Source organism: Macrosteles quadrilineatus, unplaced genomic scaffold (assembly GCF_028750875.1).
Source record: "Macrosteles quadrilineatus isolate MER2022 unplaced genomic scaffold, UCM_ALF_1.0 Scaffold_8__2_contigs__length_117827958, whole genome shotgun sequence".
In the NCBI taxonomy this organism is placed as follows: Eukaryota; Metazoa; Arthropoda; class Insecta; order Hemiptera; family Cicadellidae; genus Macrosteles; species Macrosteles quadrilineatus.
Window position 1 is genome coordinate 2708078 of NW_026542601.1, and position 26915 is coordinate 2734992.

At 29.2% G+C, this 26915-nt stretch overlaps 1 protein-coding gene across 4 annotated transcripts in view; it reads right to left on the reverse strand.

The window, feature by feature from the left end:
* Positions 1–26915, reverse strand: part of LOC129001606 (cubilin-like) — an 85625-nt gene that overhangs the window by 24855 nt on the left and 33855 nt on the right. For 2 of the 4 annotated variants that reach the window (XM_054428962.1, XM_054428963.1), the window contains one exon: positions 22803–22821. The exons of 1 other annotated variant lie outside the window; for it this stretch is intronic. The gene's annotated coding sequence lies outside the window, so the exon portion shown is untranslated. Of the gene's footprint in view, positions 1–893; positions 910–22802; positions 22822–26915 lie in introns of those variants that run through there. One more of the 4 variants, XM_054428965.1, reaches the window with a different exon arrangement.

Here is a 26915-nt window from a genome sequence, read left to right on the forward strand (position 1 = left end):
AATCCATCTCAAAGCGTTATAATTGCTTTATCAAAAGACCTTTTTAAAAAATATTGCGTTAAGCATTCATGTTACAGGAAATGTGGTTTTGAAATCTACTTAATTGGTTATTAATTATATTATTCTCCGATTCAATTCTGTAAGATATTTTACAGTAAATAAATTAATTAGTTTTTAATTCAACCTGCACAATTAACAAATGTTTTATACCCCCTAAAAACTATGTACATTATCAATAAAGAACAAGTAAACACAAAAAAACCAATGTTATAACTATTTTTAGACATTAAATAGTGGCTATGCTGTTAGTAACTAAAGGAATGGATTTAGCAGTAACCTCATAAATCATTATTTTTGTTAATTATTAATAAAATTTAGTTTTCTTGAACGAAAATCTGGACGCCAGTGTTATGGAAGTATGTGTTGTACCACAGTTCTTACTAGCTACAAAGAATCATTTCGTATAACTTTAATTTTATCCTTCAAACAAATAAGAAACAACTGCTGCTAGAGTTCTTTCCAAGAAATATATTGTAAGACTGTCTATACTTCAACCTGAGTAAAGTAGAGAAGACTACTTCAAACCTTGAAACTTCCGATCTTCAACGGAAGTCCGGCATGTGCCTCACGTAGTCTGGGAAGTCTATTGCACGACTTTCCCGTTATTACTTTATCTTTTATTTGCCAACAACTTGTAAACAATCCATTCCAATTTCTTTCTCTCACAAACAAAAGTATTTATAATAATTCGCTAATGTATACTGAAATAGTCTAAATTTATGGTATAAAAACTTTTTGAAGTCATATATACTTAGGATCGGTGCACCTCGTAAATATTTTATAATAAGCTTCATAGTTAGATTGTAAATTGGATTCAAGATCGTTTTACTTACAAGTGACATACTGCCTTTGAAAAAGAAAAGAAATATTTTTTTTTTATTAATGTTTATTAAATTTATATGTAAAGGAAAATTACTATGAAAGTTATGTAGATGTAATACGACTATATTTTACATGTACACGTTCAAAGATTACATGAAATCTTTAAACGAAAGATACAATATTGAATATGTAAATGTTAATATCCAAAACACAATGTATTCCAGAAGGATTATTTGAAGGATTTTAATTCGTGAACCATAACCACTATTATACTCACCAACATATAGATACAGTAGGTAGGTATACAGTACACAATTATTATGTATTATATTATACTTTTAAAGCTCAATCAGAATTTATTGAAATATAATGTAAAAAAATGTAATATAAAATATAAATATAACTCTTAATACAAAAATCATAATTAATATAAGATATAAGATATGAGATATGAGATATGAGATATGAGATATGAGATATGAGATATGAGATATGAGATATGAGATATGAGATATGAGATATGAGATATGAGATATGAGATATGAGATATGAGATATGAGATATGAGATATGAGATATGAGATATGAGATATGAGATATGAGATATGAGATATGAGATATGAGATATGAGATATGAGATATGAGATATGAGATATGAGATATAAGATATACGAAATACGATATAAGATACAAAATATAAAATATTATATTTATTGTATAAATTATTGCTAATTATTAGCAGATGGATTAAATCTAGTTTTTATTCTCGAAAGACAAAAAAATAAGGAATGAAATGATGGTGAGGAGAAAAGTTTTTAAAGAAGGGGAAAGACAGAAATAAAGAAGGACAGGATCAGGCACACACAAACCCCAACTCAAGTAGTCTATAATGAGACTGGAGAGACTGGAGTACAAAGCGACGCCATGACGCAATCTAGAGATCACGTGACTTGTTATTTCCCGGGTTGACTTTGAACTGCGGGATCAGTGGATTCAGAGACACTTAGACCACAAACGAGTGGGTCTTATTTAAATGTCTTCACATAAAAATGATTTGTGTAGGAATTCATTTTCAAACTTAGCCACCGTTAGGTTCTCTACACTAAACAAGTTTTTGTGAAAAATGTTTGCTTGGATTTACGTTATTCATAATTAATTTTGAATACGCAAATATGGTGTGAAGTTATAAATTTATCAAAAATTAAATGGTTTTATTTAGTATTCTCATGATGATTAAAGCATTAAGAAAATGGATGACTTGTCAGTGACTCAAAATAGTAGTTAACTCAACGATCACGTTAAAATTTGTGTTAACGACCCGAATAAAAAATTAGCCTTGGCGAGTGTCTTAAAATCTTCTACGAGTGTCATTAAGACTATTTACGCGAGTTGCGTACACTACTTTACCTACGACGGTGTTTTGATTACTAACAATCACTATTTATAACATCTAAGAGAGATTATATTTTCGTTTATGACCTCTCATTGCCACTGACAGTGATGCAACGACTCATTGTAGCACTCATTAACAATTAAATTGGTCTAAACAGCTGATTAATTGAAGTTCAAAGCATTACAATTTTACTTCTTTTCTCTCAATCCCTGAATATCATTGGTCCGTTACTTCTATTGTTAAGTAAAAATGCTTTTAAGCAAGTAAACAATGCTGTTATGTGTGAATCTTTACAATTCTAAGAACTGAACTGAAACTGCCAGTTAAAAAATCGGCCGTAGTTAAAAATGTTAAACATTATTGTGTTAAGTTAAAAGTTTGATTACTCGTAATCTAAATCATATTATAGATCCAATGCTAAATGAACTCCATACTTTAAATCCAAATGGAAAAAACACATGTTCCTTATTAGTACAAAGTACGAGGGAGTTAAAAATACATTTAAATACATTACTGTAGGCTACTTACAAATATTACGCCCGATAGGTTTTGCCATACAGGACGGTTACCTATTAAGGTTAAAAAAACCACAAAAGTATATCCAAACAGAACATGTACTTCATTCACCTACTCAATGATACCAATTTTCTACTGGATATATAATATGATAATATATGATAATGTATCATTTAACCACTTGTTGGGTTATGTAGATTTCGTTGGGTAAATAAATATAATAGATAAATATAATTTTCTTAAATCTTTTAATAGATATACATTAAAGAACTCTTGTTCTTTTTAAACAAAATATTTATTTTAAAACTTCAGTTTAATGGCATTAAGATTCATCTGGTAAAACGTTACCTTAAACGTTCAGGTCAACAGCGCGTATTTAGTTATCAACTAAGCAGAACGCCCTCGTTGAATTAATATTTCAAAACCAACGCTGCGAAGCGGCACTTTACCCACCTGATGCTATTTCAATATCCCAAATCTTCAGTGACACTTTGTATTTCAGTAAATATTTCGTTAACCTTAACTCAAATTATTAAACATCCCTAACAATAATTTGTGAATTGTAACAAAGCTTAGCATATTTTTAGGGGGTTTCCTGGAAGCCGGTTCAGTTTAAACAGGAAATAAAATTATGCTGCAGTGGTGAATTAAAAATACAACATAGTAGGGGAAATGTATTACTATTCATCAGCATTTATTATTGTAATTCTATCAGGTTGTCAATATGAATGTCTGCTTTGTAAAAAGATAGTACTTTTAATTAAATGATTTGATACTTTAAATCTGAGGAACATTGACATCGTGCTATTATTTTGGTAACAGATTAAATCTTTGCAATTAGTATTCGAGTTCAAAATATTTTTATACAATTTTTCTCGTGTTAATGTCTAGTTATTTACTATATAACCTAAATTTAAAAGCATTACAAAACATTTAATTCATTTTAAATTATTTATACAGCTTTGATTGCATTGTAAAATAGTGTACTGTATATCTTTGTATGCATTAAATAGCTTATTCCTACTTAATATTTAATCTTTTTTTAAGATAAAACATTGTCTGTAACCTATGCAATACATGCTTTATTTCCAGTTTTATAAGAAATAGATTTATAAATTTATAAGTAATTTTTATTTATTTATTTTAAGTAATTCATTATTTCCAATACTTTTTCATGTTTACCTTATGACACTGAGAACTTGTATGAGTAGATTGCTTCAAAATAATTTGTCCAAAGAATTACAAAATGCACAAGCGTAATATCCATATGCCTTATTATTATTATGACAAAATAAGTTGTAAATATTTTTTCTAATATAAAAATTATCATCAAAATATTAAAATCGTACTTCGTAAAACAGCGTTAAATAGTAAACGAAAATTTAGAATTCATAAAGCATACTCACAGGCCATTATATGTTTGATAAATCAGTCTTAAGCTGTAAGTCACAAAGTTACTTTTCATCAAAAGTGAAATAGTGCTTAAGCCTTATAAAGCTGACTGAGTGATCATATAGTTATCCATGACGCAAATATTGTAATAAAGTGTAAAATATGGTACAACAACGCTTAGTCCATGATTTTTTTACATTTATTATAAATTTAGTTTTAAAATGTGTAATACAAATATCATTATCAATATTATTAAATTAGTTAATATGAAAAAGAAATCTTCTGTAAATTTAAGTTAATTTTTATTACGCCTATCAACAAAAATAATTCAAATTTTTACAGATTAAAATTATATCCGATTTATTGTTAAACAATATATTTCCTTAGGATCATTTCTTTTTTATTTATATGTATTTTATGTAAGTATAACTAATCAAGTTTAATTTAAACATTTTGAAACTCATAAAAAACTTATAAATCTAATGATAACTTTCTCACTGATTTATTATTTTGATTAATACTTTCAACATATTCAAGGCAAACTATATTATTTAATAAGAATGTAAATAACAGTTGATTAGTAGGCTACACTTTTTCATAGGCGTATAAACCCGAGAAATAGGTTTTTTTATATTAACAAAACCAAATCCTCCATTCATTAAATTCTTGATCAGCTCAATATCTAGGACTTCAAAGCCCCAAGCCCAACCCTCAATATGGTAAGTAGTTGATAAACAGCCAAGCCTTGAACAGACTTGGCTACGAATATTTTTATCAAATTGATATATTATAGATTTTGTAGTAAGATATTTCTTTAGAAGTTTGTCACAATACCAATTTATAAGCATGATAAAATAGTGATCTACACTAAAAAATAGTGATCTAGTGAAAATGATTGATTAAATTCACCTTTTAAGGGTTAGCTTAAACCCGAGCTTCCTAGGAAAAGTGCCCTAATACTTCTAGACAAGCTTTGACCTACATAGTTTGATATTGATTCAGTATCTTGGGTACTACCCAACCAAATCAACTTCATGAGTTGATTAATTAAATTGATTATAGATTGATAGTGAAATAGAGAAATAGTGAAATAGTGATAAATAGTGATCTAATAGTGATCTAAAATAGTACATAAAACTGTTTATTTTAAATCAAAACAGGATAAATTTTTGTTAAATATTTATTTTTAGTACATTTAGGTTAACCTCATTAATTTCAAATTGTGCTATACCACGTTCCTTGTTTGTATACTATTTTGCTATGATTATCTACAGTTGTAAATCCGTTATATATAAATGAAAATTATAAAATTTAAATTATATTACAAAATACTTGTGAGTGCATAATACATTCACGTGTGTAAACATTAAATTCATCATAAGCTCTAATTGATTGCTATGCCTGTTAAAAATATTAGTAGTACAAGCGCGCCTTATTATTCTCTAACAAGGAAACTTCCACAATTCGAAATACTTGAAGTGGCCTCGAATATGGTAATTGGCCTTACCTCAGGGTTGAGCCCGCTTATAGTGTAATTTAGTGTAATTGATGTTAGACGCATTTGATCATAATATAGCAATGTATTATACTATGGAGATATTTGAGAGAAGTTAGTTGTTAGTTTTGTTTTAAACGCTTAGTTTGCATTTGGAAAGAGTCTCTAATCTTAAATCTTTTAATCCTAAGCATATGGATTAACTACAAAGACAATTTGAAACTAAAATTTACTTATGACTTCAAAAGAATATTTTCTTTATAACAAAATCTGTTCATAGAAATACAGAAACGAGAAGAACGCTATGTTTTTCAAAATTTTGCAACAATACAATTATTCTAGGCTAAGGGTTTCTCATCCCAACAACTTGTTAGGGGTTATGAAATGTATAATATCAAATGTTGAAGCACTCTATTCAGTTATCAACACGGAAAGCATTGTAATATTATTGCCGTTCATGTAATACGTATATTTAAGTAGGCTGTGTACTTTCCTGGTATTCGCAGAATATATTACACCTCTTCAGCATATTAAAATCAGTAAGGCAAACAATTCAATCTTAGTTCTATCATTGACTTTATCATATTGGAACAGATTTATAAAATTTGGTTTATATTTTGGAAAGCTTTAAACTTGCATTTCCAGCCATATAACCATATATAACTAAAACTCTCTACATATTAAAAAAAATTGTTTAGCTCAATCACGTTTTTTAAAGTAAAAAGTTGGTACTTACAATTATTATCATTAGATTGATCGTGCATACGTAATTCTTTTTTTTTTCAAACCAACAAATACTTTTAAGGTAAAGTCAAGTTTAAAACAGGTGTTACGTTGTCTATTATTCAAAACAATGTAAATGGTAAATGGTATTTGAGTACATACATAAGATTTTTTATGTTTACATTAGTGATAACAATGTTAACTTTCTTTCAACACTCACAACAGTGACATCCTCAAATATATAAAAATATAATTTGGACTGCTGCTTATATTTTCGATATTAAATATTTCGATTCAGTATTAGATATAATACAGGAAATGAGAAGATTCAGTCGAGATCCCTCCAAAAATTTAATTTTGGAAATATTTTAGAGTTAAATTTACGTACAGTGAAATAGTGTTAAGTTCATTACCTAATTTTTATGTTAAATATATATATAATAAAAATAAAAAAATCTTTTTCTATATAGGTTACAAATTTACTTATTATCAAACAGGAAACAATAAAATCATATCTTATTGCATCTATCTTGTTTCTCTTGATCATAGTTGGAAAAAATATACAATTTTATTAGCTTCTGCTTAACAACTATTCTACGATAAGAAATAAGAGTTTTTATTGTTTCAGGAATACTTATTTACAAAAGAGTTCAATTTTCTACACCAGTGGATTTTTGTATAAATGTAACATCACTAAGGTTTAGCTTAAACCCGAGCTTCCTAGGAAAAGTGCCTCAATACTTCTAGACTAACTTGACCTACATAGTTTGATATTGATTCAGTATCTTAGGTACTGCCCAACCAAATCAACTTCATGAGTTTTGTAGGTAATAGCTACTAATAGATAAAATTTAAAAGCAATTAGTAAAATATTAATTTGTATTCCAAAAAATTTGCAATGTTGTTTGAAACTGTGAAAAATAGAAATAATTCACTATGATCTCTTATAGCGTCTCAATGTACTACAAATTATATGGAACTTCTGAAATGCCAAGCAATGTAAGTTAGTTAACTCCACTAAAATAATGATCTCTATTTTTTACAAGTCAAAAGAAATTGCTATTTAAAATTAGTAGATAATGGATGTAGTGCCATGGACTAGTAGTTATACTGCCTTCTAGAATTATAATTTGTTATGGATCAGTAAGGAAATTGTAAACACAATTAAACACAAAAATTAACTGTATGTTAGATGTTACATTGGTAAAAGTTTTGTGTCTTCTTAAACATTTTTTTAGTATTAGTTTTATTTAATTTCCACCAATTTAATGCATGTGTTCACAGGGAAAAAAACTTGATGATTTATAGTGTATGCAATTTTACGAAACAAGTCTTCCATTAAATTTAAAAAATGAAATAAATATTTCCCCAATATCACATATTTATCAAACCATTTTACAAAATAGTGTATACATTATTATGATTTCATATCCATAAACGATGAAGGGCTACTGTTTTATATTTGCATTCCGAGTATAGCTCTGCATTTTAACACAAAAGCAATAACAATCTCAATAAAAATGGAAACACGGCTCGAGGTCCGATGATTTTTATGAATATTGGATTTCGCCATCCACTTGCAGGCTTGTTCATAGTAGAAGGTTTGCAAAGCTAAAATATCTTTTAAATATCTTTTAAGCTACTTCAAGTGCTTTTTTTATAAAATTTCAGTTTAGTGAAATAAGTGGTTAGTTCTATATTAGCATAAACACAGGATGCGATAGTTTTGAATCTGTAAATATTTAATGTTTATGATCATTGTATTTTGGATTATAAATATTTTAAAATTATTAGTGAATTGTTTTCATACACAAAACTTATGTCAAATAAAATAATGTTTCAAATAAACATAAATTTACAATCCTTTTTCAATAGTTTTATCTTCGTAGTCAATTATAATTATCCACAAAAAGTGCATCTGATTCATAAAAAACTCATTCTCTTGAATAATTCCTAACTCAGTTGAAACACGTAAAGCCACTTTAAACTTTCCCGCCAAAAGTTGCAGACTATAATTTAGAATCCAAATAATCATACAGTATGATTTATGTATGCTCTTTGACCAAAAAGAGAAAAGTACCTTGTTGTTTTCATAAGTGGTCGAGATGTTTTGGTATTTTTCAATGCTAATGAGTTGGTTTTTGTGATACGACAGAGACTGGTTGCTAGTTTGATGAATTGTTAGACTATGAGGCGTTTTGTGGGTGTTAGAAGCAGGTGTTGGTGGCAGATTGGCTAATGCGTCCCACAATGGTGTTGAATGGTCCACTTCGAGCATGATGGATTATGCTTGGTTTTCCAGAGGATGTTTAAGAGGGTTGGATGTGTTCTAGTGTTGGATGAGTCTAGGGATGCAGCGTGATTATGAAATGACGCGATGATCGAGGTAAATAGGTCTCAAAGGGAGTTTAGATTATAATTGATTTTATGTATGTTTTATTTAGGTAGTACTAGGGGCCCATTGCAGATATTTCTCCCCTCAACTTTTGTTATAATCATTCCTAAATACTCTCCTTCGTAGTAGCGATATTTCCTAACCAATATTACGCTAACAAATACATTTCAACACTGCATTATCATTCTAACCTACAAACACTAATATCACTACTACCACTACTACCACTAATATCAATAAAAACCCAAATACGTAATGTTTACATCAACTGGTATATTTTAAACACTTTTAGAAACACTGTAGCAATACTACCATTAGATAATGTCTGCATCTTTGTGGGTAAAATTAGTTGTAATTTCTGAGATTTTTCTCTTGTTTGTTGTTTGTTCTAAGAAACACTTATAGGTTCACTGATAATGAAATAATTCACAATTTCATGGTTAAGTTAAGTATCTCAATTTATCTTTTTTTAACTCTCAGTAATTAGTTCTTAGAAACTCACAACGAATCATTTCCCAGAAACTTCCCATAGAAGAATTTTATATTTTGGAAGAATATGCGGTAAAAATACTATAGCTTACCGCAAAATAACTGCTTAATAGTTTAGTAAAAATACCATACAATATTTCGCTTCATATATTTTTTTATATATAATTTAACCACCATACCATTTACTATCGTCCGGAATTCACTCTGGCCTATAGGCCTACGATCTTAGGTAAAAAAAACTAGAAGAAATGAAATTTGATAGTATGAATTTAAAAGATTCTTTTATCATTTGAGGATTGAATTTCAAAGGCAAAATATTTTACCATGATGATTACCAAGGTCAATAAAGTGATAGATTTATCCATATCAGTATTCCCTGACGATTGTATGCAAAACACAAAGTTTATTGTGATTCCGAATTTAAATTCCCCAAAAAATACATTCATGGATACTTGCACAGAGACGCAATATTTTTTTAATATTCTTCTTAGAAACATATTTGATCAAATTACTTCGGCAACAATAATTCATTAGTGTTGGCCTTCCATTTCCATTCGTTCTTAGAACGCGCCAGAATATAAATATGCGTATTACGGCTGCTTTCATCGTGAATTTTCTGTTCTTTGGACTTTAGCAAAGTTATTTAATCCATATATTTTGACATGATTGTTTGGTATTTTATTGTTTGTTTTGGATTATAAATGGTTTAAAATTATTAGTGATTTGTTTCCATATACAAAACTTTTATTAAATTAAATAATGTTACAAGTAAATATAATCTTACAACCCTCTTTCAACATTTTTATCTTCAAAGTCAATTATAATTATCCACAAAAAGTGCATCTGATTCATAAAAAACTCATTCTCTTGAATAATTCCAAACTCAGTTGAAACACGTAAAGCCACTTTAAACTTTCCCGCCAAAAGTTGCAGACTATAATTTAGAAGTGAAATAATCATACAGTATGATTTATGTATGCTCTTTGACCAAAAAGAGAAAAGTACCTTGTTGTTTTCATAAGTAGTCGAGATGTTTTGGTAAGTTTTAATGCTAATGAGTTGGTTTTTGTGATACGACTGGTTGCTAGTTTGATGAATTGTTAGACTATGAGGCGTTTTGTGGGTGTTAGAAGCAGGTGTTGGTGGCAGATTGGCTAATGCGTCCCACAATGGTGTTGAAGGGCCCACTTCGAGCATGATGGATTACACTTCGTTTTCCAGAGGATGTTTACGAGGGTTGGATGTGTTCTGGTGTTGGGTGAGTCTAGGGATGCAGCGTGATTATGAAATGACATGATCGAGGTAACAGGAAAGAGGGTGAAGAGAGTTTAGATTATAATTGATTTTATGTATGTTTTATTTAGGTAGTACTAGGGGCCCATTGCAGCAATTTCTGCCCTCAACTTTCGTTGTAATCATTCCTAAATACTCTCCTTCGTAGCGGCGGCCTTCCTTTACCAATATTATACCTACACAATACATTTCAACACTGCTTTACCATTCTAGCCTACAAACAAAACACTAAAATCAACAAACAACAAATGTTTACATCAGCTGGTATATTTAAAACAACTTATAAAAACACTGTAGCAGTACTACCATTAGAAAAGATTATTCTCTTGTTTTGAGCTTAGTTGGTTCAAGAAACTTTAATTGTAATTTATCATAATAATTTTATAATACCCACTCCTACAATTCAACAGAAGCATTTCTCATCAGGAAAAAGCTTTACTAACGTGCCCCGGTTAACCGACATCTATTTTTATGAGACGTTTGTAGTACACATTCACGTGTCACTGCAAGTTAGCCTAGAGGTAGATTAAAATGCTTTAAAATATACAATAAACCATTTGCATTATGGCAATTTCTTTGCTGTTTACTCTGTTTAGTTTTTGTTTTTTGTTTTTATATGATATGCTAACAATTGTGTGTAGCTTGTTGGTTGGTATTCTGATATCACATTTTTATGCATAGACTTTGTTGTAAACCATATTGTGGAGTCAATCTCCGTAGCACAGCAAGTATTTAAATGTCCCGCCTAGTCTCGACCCCAGAGCGGATCGCGCATGCGCAGGGAGCAGGCGGGCAAAAGGAATCATCAAACGCTCTGTCGTGTGTCTGGTGCCGCCAAGAATGGATCTGTAAATTAGTGGGAAACGGGGGGACGCCCCCTTTGAGGTATTGTGTCGTAGTGTTGGTACTTTATAATATGTAATTTCAGGTCATGGTATCAATTCACTATATCATTCATTCCATTATTTATTATTCGTCATTAAATCAAATATTAGTTCACGTTGTGTCCAGTCAACTCATACAGTAATTATTTCATAAGTTGAACAATGTACATATTTCTGTGATATAAATGCATTAATTAATCAAACAATCATCAAAGCTGGCTATTAGGGCCTGTGAATTGCGGTAAATTGTCTCCTCTGCATTAATAAATATGTTCAGTTAACGTTTCCAGCAAGGACGATTTGGTGTGGATCTCGAATCACATGACCAGGTCACTAAAATGTGGCACCATCACGCCACAATATCATTTTTTAATGTAGTAATAGTTATTTTTGATTCCACCAAATTAAGTTAATTTTGACCTGTTTCCAATTTTTTCAAAATTTTATGTTTAGTATATTACTTAGATCATCAATTTTAATTGACGATAAATGAGCTTTATGATAACGTACACGTTATCAATAAATAGCGATTTGTAGGAAAGTAAGAAAACCAATAACAACATAAACAATGGCAACAGTTATGGAAGAGAAGCAATATAATATCGAATATCCGTTACTACAAGGGCTTGGACTTGACCATTTGGACGCTATTGTCATTTGATCAATGTTTTTTTATATGAAATCAGATTTTGCCTTTGTTTATAAATGTAAATTGAAGTTTATTATTAAATAAATTAAATGTTGAATGGTTCGTAGCCGGGACCAGCTGTTCTCCACCATCGGGCTTTTAATAAAATACCCCCGCCGCAGGAAACCTGCAGAATTAAGCGAATTTCCATTTGCCTGATTGGATTTATACTAAAATGTCTCCTTTAAAATTATCACATTCATTCATTATTTAAATATAATTACTTTAACGAGTACTTAGGTTTGCTGCAACAGGGACGGTCAAAGTGTTTTTTTTTTATGTTAATAGTTTGGTAAGAAATAAAACATTTTCCAAATTTGCTCAAAATATGTCTACAAACAAGAAAACTACAACATTTTACAATATTCTCCAAAAAAATAACTAAATTAAATTCAATTTTTTTTAAATTTTCTCCGTTACCAATTACCGTACAAAAACACGTTGAAATACTAAATTATTTGTGTTTTAAGCTCATTAAAAAGGTCTAGAGAGAAATTGTGAAATTTTGTGTCTTGAAGGTAAAAAAATAGAAAAAAAAAACATTTTTTACCCGATATAACCCTTTGTAAAACCCCGTCTTACAGCTTTAAACCAAATTTAATCAAAATCGGACAAAAATTTCTTAAGTTATCGCGTTAACGGACGTAAATAAAAATTTGAAAAAGTGGTGTTTTTGGCCTTTGGGGACATCAAAATGAAAAAGTGAGTCAGTCCCGGCCTAGTTATTACCATGCCACCTACTCTAGTAGCTACTTCTCTATAAGCTAGTTTGCCAAAAAGGATAATATGTTTACAAATTGATTAAACTACTGACTTTAAATGAGTCAGAACAAAAATTTGCCTCAAATTTTAATACTAATTGATTATGGATTGATTAAACAATATTACTTTAAGTTAAACACATTTTATCATGTTCATGTCAAAATATATGGATTAAATAACTTTGCTAAAGTCCAAAGAACAGAAAATTCACGATGAAAGCAGCCGTAATACGCGGATTTATATTCTGCGCGTTCTAAGAACGAATGGAAATGGAAGGCCAACACTAATGAATTATTGTTGCCGAAGTAATTTGATCAAATATGTTTCTAAGAAAAATATTAAAAAAATATTGCGTCTCTGTGCAAGTATCCATGAATGTATTTTTTTGGGAATTTAAATTCGGAATCACAATAAACTTTGTGTTTTGCATACAATTGTCTGGGAATACTGATATGGATAAATCTATCACTTTATTGACCTTGGTAATCATCATGGTAAAATATTTTGCCTTTGAAATTCAATCCTCAAATGATAAAAGAATCTTTTAAATTCATACGATCAAATTTCATTTCTTCTAGTTTTTTTTTTACCTAAGATCGTAGGCCTAAAGGCCAGAGTGAATTTCGGACGATAGTAAATGGTATGGTGGTTGAATTAGATATAAAAAAATATATGAAGCGAAATATTGTATGGTATTTTTACTAAACTATTAAGCAGTTTTTTGCGGTAAGCTATAGTAAAGGGTGTCCCAGTAAGAACGCCGGATTTGAGGAGCGTCTTATCCTTATCTGTATTTCAATAGGAATTCCCGAATTATCAGCGATGTTATCAGTATTAGGTCCCATTTGTAGTCATGAATCGCTACACGACGGAACAACGCGTGGTCATAGTTAAAGTGCACTTCAAGTACGGAAGGTGCGCACTATTTACGGCCGGGACAATGCACCAAATGATCCATCTGTCCGAAGATTGATTTATAAGTTCGAATAAATTGGCTCAGTTCTATTTTGGGGATATTTATAGTCGCTTGTTTTCGCCAATAATCCTCAAACAATCCAAGACTTGAAGGAGGAAATGATTCGTGCCATTAATGGAATTCAACAAGAAGTGTGTGAAAAAGGGATGGAAAACTTTGTCAAGAGGTGTCGAGCTTGTCAGTATTCAGCAGGTTGGCACTTACAAGACATAATACTCAATTACTAATCGGAGATATTATGCTTTAAGATTCATGTTTCATATTGTAAATTTAGTGAGAAAATATATGGTTTGTTAACATTTCAAATCCGGCGTTCTTATTGGGACACCCTTTATTTTTACCGCATATTCTTCCAAAATATAAAATTCTTCTATGGGAAGTTTCTGGGAAATGATTCGTTGTGAGTTTCTAAGAACTAATTACTGAGAGTTAATACAAGATAAACTGAGATACTTAACCTACCATGAAATTGTAAATCATTTCATTAATTTCAGTGAACCTTAGAAGAGGCAGGGTTTTCTTAGAATATCCCTTTAGACACAGTTGCTTGCACAGTGTTCTAACTATATTTTGAATACAATAGAAATTGTTTTGTCAAAATAAACATTGAAGTTTGTAACGTATTTAAAGGGACGTTCCAAGCCCTGGTTTTGTTTGTACCTAAATTGACATTTCGTTACGTAGCATCATGATATAGTCAAACGACAAAATACGTCAAGGTCCTTTCGGTTCGTATTTTTTACATATATAAAAATTTTAGCTTAGTTCTAGGTGAATATTATAATTTTAATATTATTAACTCATCTAAATATTAACAGTTTGTTGGTTAAAAATACACCATAACTATTTTACCTTTTTAATTTGAACACGGTAAACAATTAAAATTTTTGACGTCAGCTGATTTTTATTTTTATTCTGTGACTATAATTGTCATAAAAAAGGACTGAAGTCCTTCTTATACACAATGTGTAACCTAAATTTGAAATGTTTTTAAATTTGTGAGCATGCAGCTGTAGTCTTTCCTGTACAGTTTGATAAGTTATGTATGGAGATAATGTTACAATGTATAACTCGATTTTCTCAAAAATGTCGCTGTAGCCCTTTTTGCATTCAATCATTCAGTTAGTACATTATTGCGCATTCTTTAAAAGGTCTCAGGAGAAAACAATACAGTAATACTATGAGGTATACGAGTACAATATTTCACAAATATTTATATACAAATTTAACAGTTTCAAAATATTACCTTGGTCATACATTGATTATACGATACACATAGTTTAGAATCAGGAGACAAGTTTTAAACTTACCTGTTAGGAGTAATATTCTATCGAAGACATACAACACATGTAAGTTGCAGACAGTAAAAGAGGTTGATCTCTTTTTATTGGTAAGATTCCGAACGAACTTTCAATATAACAAAAGAAAGTTCTATATTTGTCCTCTTTTGAGTCCATTCAACCCTTTACAACTAGATGCAAGTATTTTAGTAATATTAAGAGAGTTTTATAACATGGGTATTTTCACTGTAAATTGTTCCAATGCATTAAATGATTCAATGAAGCCCGAAGGTTCAACGTATTAAATTGGTTTGTCCCTTTACAAATAAATGTTAACTTCACATTGTCAGATATGATGAAATATTTCATTTATGTTTTACTATTATAAGTAAACTGATTGACGTAAAATTGTAATTTATAAAATAATGATTGTGGAGACATTGTTTTAGTTGAGTTGTGTATTACTAAGCCCGTTAAAGAAGTTAGCTAAAATTTCTTTTATATTTGTTGCAGACAATCTGCGCAATAATTTTTTTAGAACCAATTCTTTATTATTAAATGTAAAAAACGATTGCAACATGTTTTTTTTATGTACTACGGTAACATTATTACAGCTTTCTAGCTAGTACAAATAAAAAAAGTCCGTTCCTTTCTGAGTTCCCATTAGTTGATTGAACTCCACAATTTTAGTTACTTTGCTAAGACGAAGCAACTTAGACTTTGACAAATGTTTCAATATTAGAAATTGGAAGTTTCAAGGTAAAAGTATCGAAGCCGAGGGTTTCCTTTGGAAACTCATTTAGAGAATAATTTACTAAGAAATTCGTCCTTCATTTCACCCTTTGCAATATTGAATAAATCATGGCTTGTTGCTAATATGAAGTGTGCCTTACCTGCTAAAACATTTATTTAGTACAATGTACATATATATATATATATTGGTTTACCGTTACGATCAATCTTTTCCATGATTATAACCTTAAACTGAATTTATTATAATTTATATAAAATGTATCTTCAATTGTTAACTATATTCCTTTGCCAATTTACACGCTGAACATTGTTCTAGTGTCTTATTGTACATTGAAAGACGTTTGTTTTGAGTTATTTAATTAGTAGTAAACAAATAAACAAGGAGAAATTACATCTATAAATGCTGTATCAAATGTAATAGTACTCAAGTGCATTAGAGGGTTTTCAAGTTTTAAAAGGTTTCAGGCAACTGCAGAGTTTCTCTCTGTGTGGTTCTTACCCTAGTGGATTATGGGTACTTACAGTTGACTAGTACCGCTGTGAAAGAAGTTATCAACACAAGAATACTTTTGAGGTTTGTTGTCTACCAAGATTTGAATTCCTAATTATTTTTAGTCTTTTATAAATCTATTCAGTTTTATCAATAATCCTCAAGCTGATGGATATGACAATAATTGGCTGGCCCCCGGGAATCATACGTCATTAAAACACTATAGGAAACTTCAGCTGGTTTGATGGTATAGTGATATCAATTTATACGCAGCTTAAAGACCACACTGGCCTTGTTGGTGATTAGAGAGCAAGTGAAGTAGAACGATTCAACAAAACAGCTGAACAAGTTGATCAAAGCTTTAAGATTTATTTAATGACGTTTGAACAATAAATGATATTCGTTAATAAATAAACGATAAAAAATTTAATATTTAATCAAATTAAATACTTCCCTATACACTATACTTCAGACCTATTAAAACACCATGAATTAATTTCATATTTGAATAAATCCGTCTTTTCGAATAAGCACTTAAAATATTCATACAGTTTTGTTATAATAATACACACAAATAATAGTTTTGTTTTTACATCTTCGTGTAAATAATAGTGAAGAGGAATTCGCAGAAAATACGAAGATTCACTGAACAGTTGAGGATATTGAAGTAGCATCAGGTGGGCAAAGTGACGCTTCGCAGCGTTGGTTTTGAAATATTAATTCTACGAGGGCGTTCTGCTTAGTTGAAAACTATTTAGTTGATCTAAACGTTAGTAAAAACCTTTTATAAATATAAAATTATATCAATGGTTTCAAATTAAATCCATTATAGTTAACGTAATGTTTTGTATTCATGTATTATAGCGTAGTTGATTAATTTTCACTAGTCAAAACATAAAAAACATATTTTTCTACCTATATATTTATCCATCTAAAATGTAAATTATTTCTTTAGCACTAAAATAATAAATTATAAGTTATAAATAGTTGACTGAAAGATTGTTCACGTAGAATTAAGTTTTCTGTTTCATTATGCGTTTGCTGATTGTTTCAATCCCGTGTTAAATTATTGAAAAAAAGGATCTAAGGAATGTATAACAAATTATACTTGTAATTGCTGAGCTTAAGGTTTCCAGAATTTTTTTGATACTGGTTAACTTTCTTTTATCAATTTATGCAGTACAATATAAAATTTGTTATTATCTCTATTTATGATTAGAAGTCGTTCTACCTAAATTTGATTTAGGAATAATATATCCAGTAGCTTTGAACACTTACTATATCAATAAAAAATTCTTTGTTTTCAAAATAGTAGGGTATTTGTTAAACTCGTAATTTAGCTTCTTGATAAAATCCTTACTTTTTTTAATCAGTTGACTGTTATTAAGTTGTACTGTGCATATTCCTGGAGGTGTTACTGTTGACCTTTTACTGCTTATTTTAAACCGATTAAACTATAGTTGAATCTTGGTTAAAAGTACTATGAGGCTATATTGTTTGGCTATATAAATCCTTATTTAATTTACAAACATATATTATATTTTTAGACAACGACTAGTTCGTCTATTTTATAAACACAATTTCACTATTATTATTCACAGTTAAATCACATTTCACTAATATATTCTAAATGTAAAAACATATTTAAAGCTATAAACACAAAAAAATATTAATAGAAATAGATGCAAATACGCCATAAATATTTGTTAAACGTATTAACTATACGAGGTTTATCCTTAACAAGGAAACTTCCGCAAATTGAAGTACTTCAAGTGGCCTTGAATATAGTAATTGGCCATGCTTCAAGTACTTGGGCAGGCACGAGTCTCCTTTGATAGTTAGACGTTTCGTGTAATTTATGATGGATATATTGTACAGAATATAACAAAATGGGTGAGCTATAAAACAAGTTAAAAAAACATGGTTTGCATAAAAACAATTCTATGAATGTTCTTAATATGAAAAATATATTTATCTTACACTTTAATATTTACGTATACATAATTAGAAGTTGTAGAAGTGAAGAAAGTAATTGGTGAATTTATCGTAAAATTACTTTTTTTTACAAAAGAATATTTAAAAGGAAACCCTTAGATGTTTCATTGTTAAGGATGTAAAATATTTTGAAAAGGTTTTTCTGTTATAATGTACACAACGATAAAACTCTTTCAGACTTACATACACAAATCTACATAAACGAATAATGAATCCTTTTTTAAACAACTTTATGCATATATTTGGTTATAAAAAAATAATTAATATGTGTTTTTTAGGTAAATATTTATAAAGCACGTTTATTTAAGTAGTACATATACATATATATATAGTAATACATTCTAAATTTCTTTAGTGCTAATAACGAGTAATCACATGGAAGTTAATAGGTTAATTGGATGTAAGTGTGTATTGACATTATTGGCTCGGAAAGACTTTATCGATTTATGTTCGTGTTAAGGAAAAAACAAACAAAAACACAGGTTTTCCTAACGATGCAGTAACATCATTAACTGATAAGATAAACTTCAAATAAACAACTATAAATATTCTGTATCAGTTTATGTCAATATAAATATATTCTGTTATGACTTCCTCGTCTTTATTTATAAGTTATATTACGAGAATACCCGAGAAGATGTCAGTGGAGGAGGTTTATGGATATTACCAAGAGCTCGTACAACAATTCAAAAACTTCATAAATAGCATCATAAAACGCAAAGACTGCCGTTTTATGGCATGGAAAATATATTTATATCCGTATTATTTTATAAATTATTTCAGCTCAACTGAATTATTTATACGTAAAAAGGTAACACTATAAACTAATTTTATGATTTATGCTAAACTAACCTTTTATGTTTTCACCCGATGTGGATCATATATAGGGAATAAACACATTAAATGCTCAATAAATTAATGTCAATTGTAAAAGAAGCAAAATAAACCTTCCCTAATTGTGAAAAAAATACGTATAAAGGTATTATCAGTAAATCAGTAATATCAACTGTTTTTCGACATTTATGTTATAAACTCACAAATCTATTTATCGTTTTTCAATGGAAATCAATGGTTTAATAAATCTAATATTTTGTATCAACCTAGTTGTACCTAATGATAATAGATTATTAAACTGTTACGGAACAAAATAAGTAAAGAGCCATAACAGAATATACAGAATTGGAATATATTTTAGAACTTATAATATATCTGTCAATTAATTTAAGTAACGAATTTTAAAAGATTATTACAAGAATAAATGTCAACCAAACTTGTAAACCCCTTAATGTTGTATCCGTTTGCAGAAAGAATTAAAATATCTTAATAAACTTAATTTTTACGGTGCCAAATAATTTATAATTTGACAGCTATTTTGGTATCATTTTATATGATAAGAGCTACTATAAACCTTTGCTAAGAGCACTTTCAGATTATTCACCCATTTAGATACAAGCTTTCTCTTATAGTGAACTCGTAGAAGTGTCGCAACACGTAAAATCGCTTGAAACCCTCTTTTTTAACGTCGTTGAACCTCTTTAACTACCTTAGCTTAAAGAATATATGCTATATATATGCTATATATTATATGCTATATATATATATGCTAATATAGTTTAATCAATGTAAGATATTGTAATAATAACATATAATGTAATAAGCCTCTCACTAAATATGGTGGATTACCTTCCATTTGCAAACAACTATAAACTTATTTTAATATTATAAAATTCACAAAGCCTTTTTCCGTTACTGACAAGAGGTCTCACAAATTGAATTACTTGAGGTTGACTTGAATATGGTAATTGGCATTACCTCAAACCCCTGAGTAACTGAGGTCCCCTTTGATATTGAGACGTTTTAGCGTAATGGATACCAACGATATTGGTTAGTAAAATATTGGGCTGATTGTAAGTAGATTTTAAAAATATTTATGAATACTTTTAAAAACTTGAAAATGAAATATGTGCAGAAAAACACCTGTCTTAAAGCTTATTTGGAAATTATACTATGGACAGAAAATAAATTCTTTAAAGAGGAGAAGAAGAATCATGTTATTCTTTCCTGTTTTGCTCTAAACAGTGGATGGATAAAATGCAAAAACCTTTTTATCTTTTAACATTAAATAGCCCCCTTATTCTTTGAAGTAGCGTCTTCAAGTTAGTAAACAATTAAGTATGACATCTAATTAACTAGCCAAAATCTGTTGAATATTTGTATTAAATAAAAATATAAAATTACGAAAGAACTGAAATCTTACAAATGTAATGCTCTGTCAATTTACAAATACAAATCCTTTTATGATGACTTTAAAATATTCACACTATGATGCTATATTTTTGTTATTATGTATCAATCCTAGAAGCTATAACAATATCGATAAAAATGATTCTGTGACTTTTATGAATATTAGATTTTGCTATCCACTTGCAGCCACTGGAGATTCTACAAACCTTAGATTATTTGTTATATATTTAATGGTACTTTGAACACTTTTCAATAATTTGCATACATTGATCATACATGGGTAGTTTGATATTAGAGTAAAATGCATTTAATTTTTATTTTAAATAAATATGGTAAAAGTTAGTTTTGTTTTACGTATGTAATATAACGAAACATAGTAAATGTTTAGAATGAGCACAATAAAATGGCAAAAAATATTAGGAAGTAAAATCATTACTCAATTAAAAGTAACGTACAAGGTTTTCTCAACAATGGTCTAATATTCAATTCTTAATTTTTAAACACAAGAGTACCTCTAATTCATTAAACAATTCATTCTCTTGAATAAGTGCCAACGCAGTTGAAACAAGTAAAGCCACTTAAAACTTTTCAGCCAAAAGTTCCAGACTATAATTTACAAGTGAAATAATTATGCAAAGTAAGATTTATGTCTTCTGAACAAAAAAGATTGCTTTAAAGTACTCTTTTACAAGTGGTCATATGGTTTTAAGATTTATTTTAAGTTCGATATAAGGACTTGAGATATTGGTTCATCAACATCATTACAGTACAGTTGTTTGTCATTCGGTTCGGTGAACAAGCGCCGGAAAACAAGTACAAAACGTTCTTGCGCGCTTGTCAAGAAAAGCCGGGAGAAGCTTTATCTGTGAGCGCACAACCATTCATGTCGTATAGTAAAATAAAGGGACGAGATACAAAATATGCATTACTAATTATTCTTAAAACTCAACCAAAAATTCCTCAGTATAACTACAATAGCAATATCGTTGTATGAGGTTTTCAAGGAATTACATGTGTATAATATATTAAGTCCTCTGTGTAAAAGCTTGTAAAAAAATATGAAAAATATGAAACAATAAAGATTTCTGATTCTGATTCTGATTCTGAATATATATCTAGGGAAAAAGAAGGAGGTTTTTTGCATATTTAGATAATTGTTATAGCTTGTTGGATACTTGTTTAATCATGCACCTTTAAATAAATGTTTAAGCATACAGTATTTGCAAAATAAATTTATATTTACAGTGAAGAATCTAGTCAATTAGGTCTTCCTATATATTTGCCTGGACAATAAGTTATAAGATGTTACTTGAACTGCTTCTACTCTAAGGTAGGTAATCAATGTATTGTCTTAAGAGTTCTCTAGAATAGACCCATGATCTGGCTTAAAGGGAAATTTCTAAAACAAATGACAACATAAATAATGGCAACAGTCATGTAAGTTAACTAATATCGGCCTACAATATCGAATATCCGTTGTCATAGAGGATTTGAACTTTGCCATTTAGTTGATATTGTGATTTACAGTATGTCTGTTTTGGCATGATATCGGATTTGTCTTTGTTTTAAAGAGCTGAATGTTAAATTGTTAGTTTCAACGAATTTAAAACAGCCAGAAGAGTTACATGTGTATACTTTAGTAAAAAGATTTTGTATTGTTTTTTTGAAAAGCAACACAACGTAACATAAAACTGATTCTATAAAAAAACGTAAACAATTACAAGATTTAATTTTAATTTTAAATTTAGTTTAAAAAAAATGGAAATAGTGTCTCATAAATTAATCAATTCTTGCAAAGACTGATTTTGGATGGTTATTTTAGAATTTGAATCGCCAATGTGCAATGATTTACATACTGTGGTATTAAAAAACCACATAAAAAAATTGTACATTTTTTTACCAAATAAGGTTTTGTATAAGTACCCCTTCAAACTCAATTAATTTTATATAGTGTTATTGTATTACACATTGTTTTTAAAGCTAAATGGTGATAATCTTAAAAAAACTTTTCTTATTTACTATTTCGAGTAGTGGTCTATTTTATGAAATTTTAAAAGACATTTTGCTACAGTCATAGACCTTCCTCTTCTTAGTTCTCACTTACAAACTAGAATTAAAGTACAAGTATAATAAAATCCTTAAAATGTACTTACATTATGTCCCTAGGCATATCTGAAACAAAAATAAGCTTATATTGCCAATACATGTTAAATAAAAGATCTGAAATATTTCAGAAAAAAAGTTTAATTATATGAGTTAGGCCTAGTTATAATTTTAAAATTACTTGCTATCGTACATGCTTCATAGGCCTTAATTTTAAAAGAATAAAAACAAAATAATTTAAAAGTATTTGCATCAATGTAGGATTTATTTTTTCAAGTTGGCGATTTTGTTAAAATCTGCTGATGCTTATATTTATATACCAAAGAGATGGTATAAAAAAATGAATAACTGTAACATCACTATTCAAGCAATTGCTAGTAAATTCATAAAAGCAAAGTTTGTACGGTATGTTGAACTTCAATTAGGTACAATAATTCACATAAAAGGTTTAATACAGAGAGATCGTCTCAGGAAAAAGCCAAAGTAATTAGAATGGATTAAAGAGCGCTTATAGGCTTATTGCATTATAACCATTGAACCTTTTGAGATAATTTAAATAAACCAATGGCACATTTTCCTCTAAAGAAAATGAAAATAATATCGTAAAAATATTTTCATATTGGAATGTTTTTTTTTTTATTTAGAGGACTTTAGTTTTTTATTTTTTCTATAGAATTGGCATTTTATAGTTTTTTTATTTGTAAGAGAACAGTAACCCTGGTAGTTTTTAAAAATTTTTGAGCTTTTCTTGCACAGCATCAATATTTGACAGGCCATTGGCAAAATACACTAAAATCCAAAATATACCCCTATGCTCTTCAAGTAATTAATAACTCAATTTTATTAATTTGATTTATAATAAAATATAAATGAATTTTCTTACTTCTGCAGGATGTCTGATGTGTTTTGTAAATTTAAATTAACCTAACTATTTTCGATTTTTAATTCCTACTTGCAGAAGACGTAGGCATGCTGAGCTGGGTTAAATGTGGTGAATTTTCAAATTGTGACACAATTTTTCAGAAAACTTTTGAGTAAACATGCATTATCATGTATTTATATTCATTCTATTGGTTGTAATCCATAACTACAAATGGTTTTGAATAGCATATTTTGGTCAGACTCTTACAATATTCCTAATCAAAGTTAAGGGTTATACGCTTAAAAAAAAAAAAAAAACAGTGGAAATAACTTGTTGTGATAGATGATGAATTGTTAGTTATTCCAACCAGAATTATCTACGTGATATAACAGGGAAAAACAATAGAACATGATTTTAATGTACAATATAAGCTATAATATAAATTAAAAGTAAATTAAAAAGTCTCAATATGATTACAAAGATCCTCTCTACTATTCATAGGGGAACGAGCTGGCGTAGTGGTTAGAGCGCGGGACTTCAGTCCCTGAGGTCCCGGGTTCGATCCCGCCAAGTCACCAATGGATTTTATCTAAGTGATAATGCCGCAACCCCTAGGTCTAGCCTGAAGTAATGTGAAAAACAATCCCAGGCACGTGCCTAGCGTCCTAGGACAAAAAAAAAACAAAAAAAAAAACTATACAATCAATTTTCTCAAAGAAGCATTACATCAAGGAGCAAATATTTCAATAACGATTCGAAGGAATATTCTATTGAAGTCGTTCTATATGTAAGTCACAGACTGCAAAAGGGGTTTATCTCTTTTTATTGGTAATATTCCGATAGAATCTTTCAATAGAGTAAAGGAAAGACAGTTCCAGATATTTGCTCCTTTGATTGTTCCCTTACCTTCACCCTGTATTGAATACAATAAACGTTTTACAACAAGATGAAAAGGATTTGGGATGATAAAATAATTCAATAACATAGGCATTGGTCGTCTATACACAATTGTTCCAATACAATCTATTGAACACATATATTACAATTTTGGTTCCTGTTTAGTTATTTTGTTGCATATATTACTTTTGAGTTTTAAGATGAAAGTATTTTATGTCAGTTTTATTAATAATATGAACACCCTGAGGTTAGAATAAAAGTAAAAGAGTTTAAACATTTTTGTTTGCAAACCCTCTTTTAAACGTGTTGCATATCGATATTCTCAGAAAAGTATTCCAGCGTAAAATTTCACACACAAAATATTCGATCAAAGTTTTGGTAAGAAAGGATTTTTAATTTAATTTAATAAGTAAATACGTTTTATTATTTGTCGTTTAAATGCAATTTAAAATAGAAATTATCAGTCAGTACGAATATAATGGCGACATTGGTTCTCTTTATTGTTTTTACTAAACAACTGGAATATAATACTACAAGTCCTAAGTTTGCTTCATTGAAAAGGCTATTTATTTATTTATCAAATATAACACTTTTGCTATGATATTTCGCATGGGCCTATGATTTAATTCCATAACATATTAAACATTGAATGGTGACATGTTTTATAATAAATAAATTTACTAAAGTCAAATAAGTAAGAAACTTTGATTTGGGGCTTTCTGAGACACCATTAGTAGATTGAACTCCGTATTTTTAGTTTATTTTCGAAAAAGAAATACCTTTGACTTTGTAAAATGTCTTACTAGGAATTGGAAGTTCCTAGGTAGAATTATACCGGGAGTGGTTCTTCTCCCTTTAGAAACCCATTTGATGAAGACTTTACTTAGAACTTTGTCTTATTGTCGAACATTTTTATAAAAAAATGAATTATTTCTGATAATTAGTTTTTCCAATTGGTATATCACTCGGTGTATCGATTTAATCATTTATAAGCTCATTTTTAAGATAATTGAATATTTTTCTTTATACTTTATAAGTTTGGATGAACAAATTATGACAATCTGTTGATTTAAATACCCGTTAATAGTAATTATTGATAGCAGTTATTGGTTGCAGTAAAAGCAGAAATGTTAGAATGAAGCCATTCCTATCACATATTATTTATTCTCAATTCCGTATTTGATAAAATATTAATGTATAAAGAACAATGGGATGTACAAGTTAAGTTATTTCTTTTAACCTTTTGCATATTTGACAATTAAACTTGAAATTCTTTTTGATGCTCAATGCCTCTCTCTGGACTTGTTCATGAATCAATACTATAAAAACGTATATGTAAAGAGTATGATGTTAATATATATATGTATTTAAAATTAAATGGTTTGATTAAAATTCAATTCATTGTAATTGGACTTTTACTAACAAATTTATGTCCTGTACTTATATAGCACAATTCTATACTGAATCCATAACAAATTATTTTAAATGAATTAAATTTAATCGTATGTTACATTTAACATATAAAACAAAAAATCGTACACCAATAACACAATCTTGAATATCCCGATATCAGAGGCTTCAAAGATCTGAGCCCAACCCTTAATATGGTAAGTAGTTGAAACATGGCCAAGTCTTGGGGAGACTTGGCTACGGATATTTTATGGAATATCAAATTGATGTATTATAGATTTTATCAGGAAGATTTCCTTGGGAGTGTACCACTATCCCAATATATTATTCTATAATTTAATTTGACGTTAGCAAAGTTGTATGTGAAAAACAAAACCGGCTTTTGAATACTGTTCATATGTGTAAACAAATGGTTATTTTAGCGATAATGAAGCACAAGCAGACACTATGAAATAGCAATGTCTGTATATTAAGTTTCGATTAGTGTTAATGCGGTCGTTTTAGTCGTTTCCATATAAGATATAGAGGCCATTGTGGTAGGATTACATATTTGAAGTGTTGATTTAGATTTTCTTCGATAACTAGGGGAATGACAATTTGTTTTCAGAGAATATCACTTTTTAAAAGTAAAAGTCTAGAAGTGTACTAGTTCTCAGAACAGACAAATAAAATTAAATATAGACCATCAGCAGTGCTGCGGTTAGCATATTTTCTGGCGTTCACCGCTAGGAATCCGTGTAGTTACGTAGCGAGTGCGCCGTAACTACAAGGCGCTCCTGGCGGTAGACGCAAAAACGTATATGTTCGTTTAACTCGGTCGAAACAGTAAATAAGTGTAACCCTTTTCATTTATTTTTTAAATATTGTTATAGGGGTTGCAATTAAAAACCTATTCTTCGTATTCAGTTTGTTATAACATCAAAATATTTCAGGTTTAACGATTAAATGGAATTAAAAAAGATTTCTTACTGTTTTACTATATCATGCATCTAGT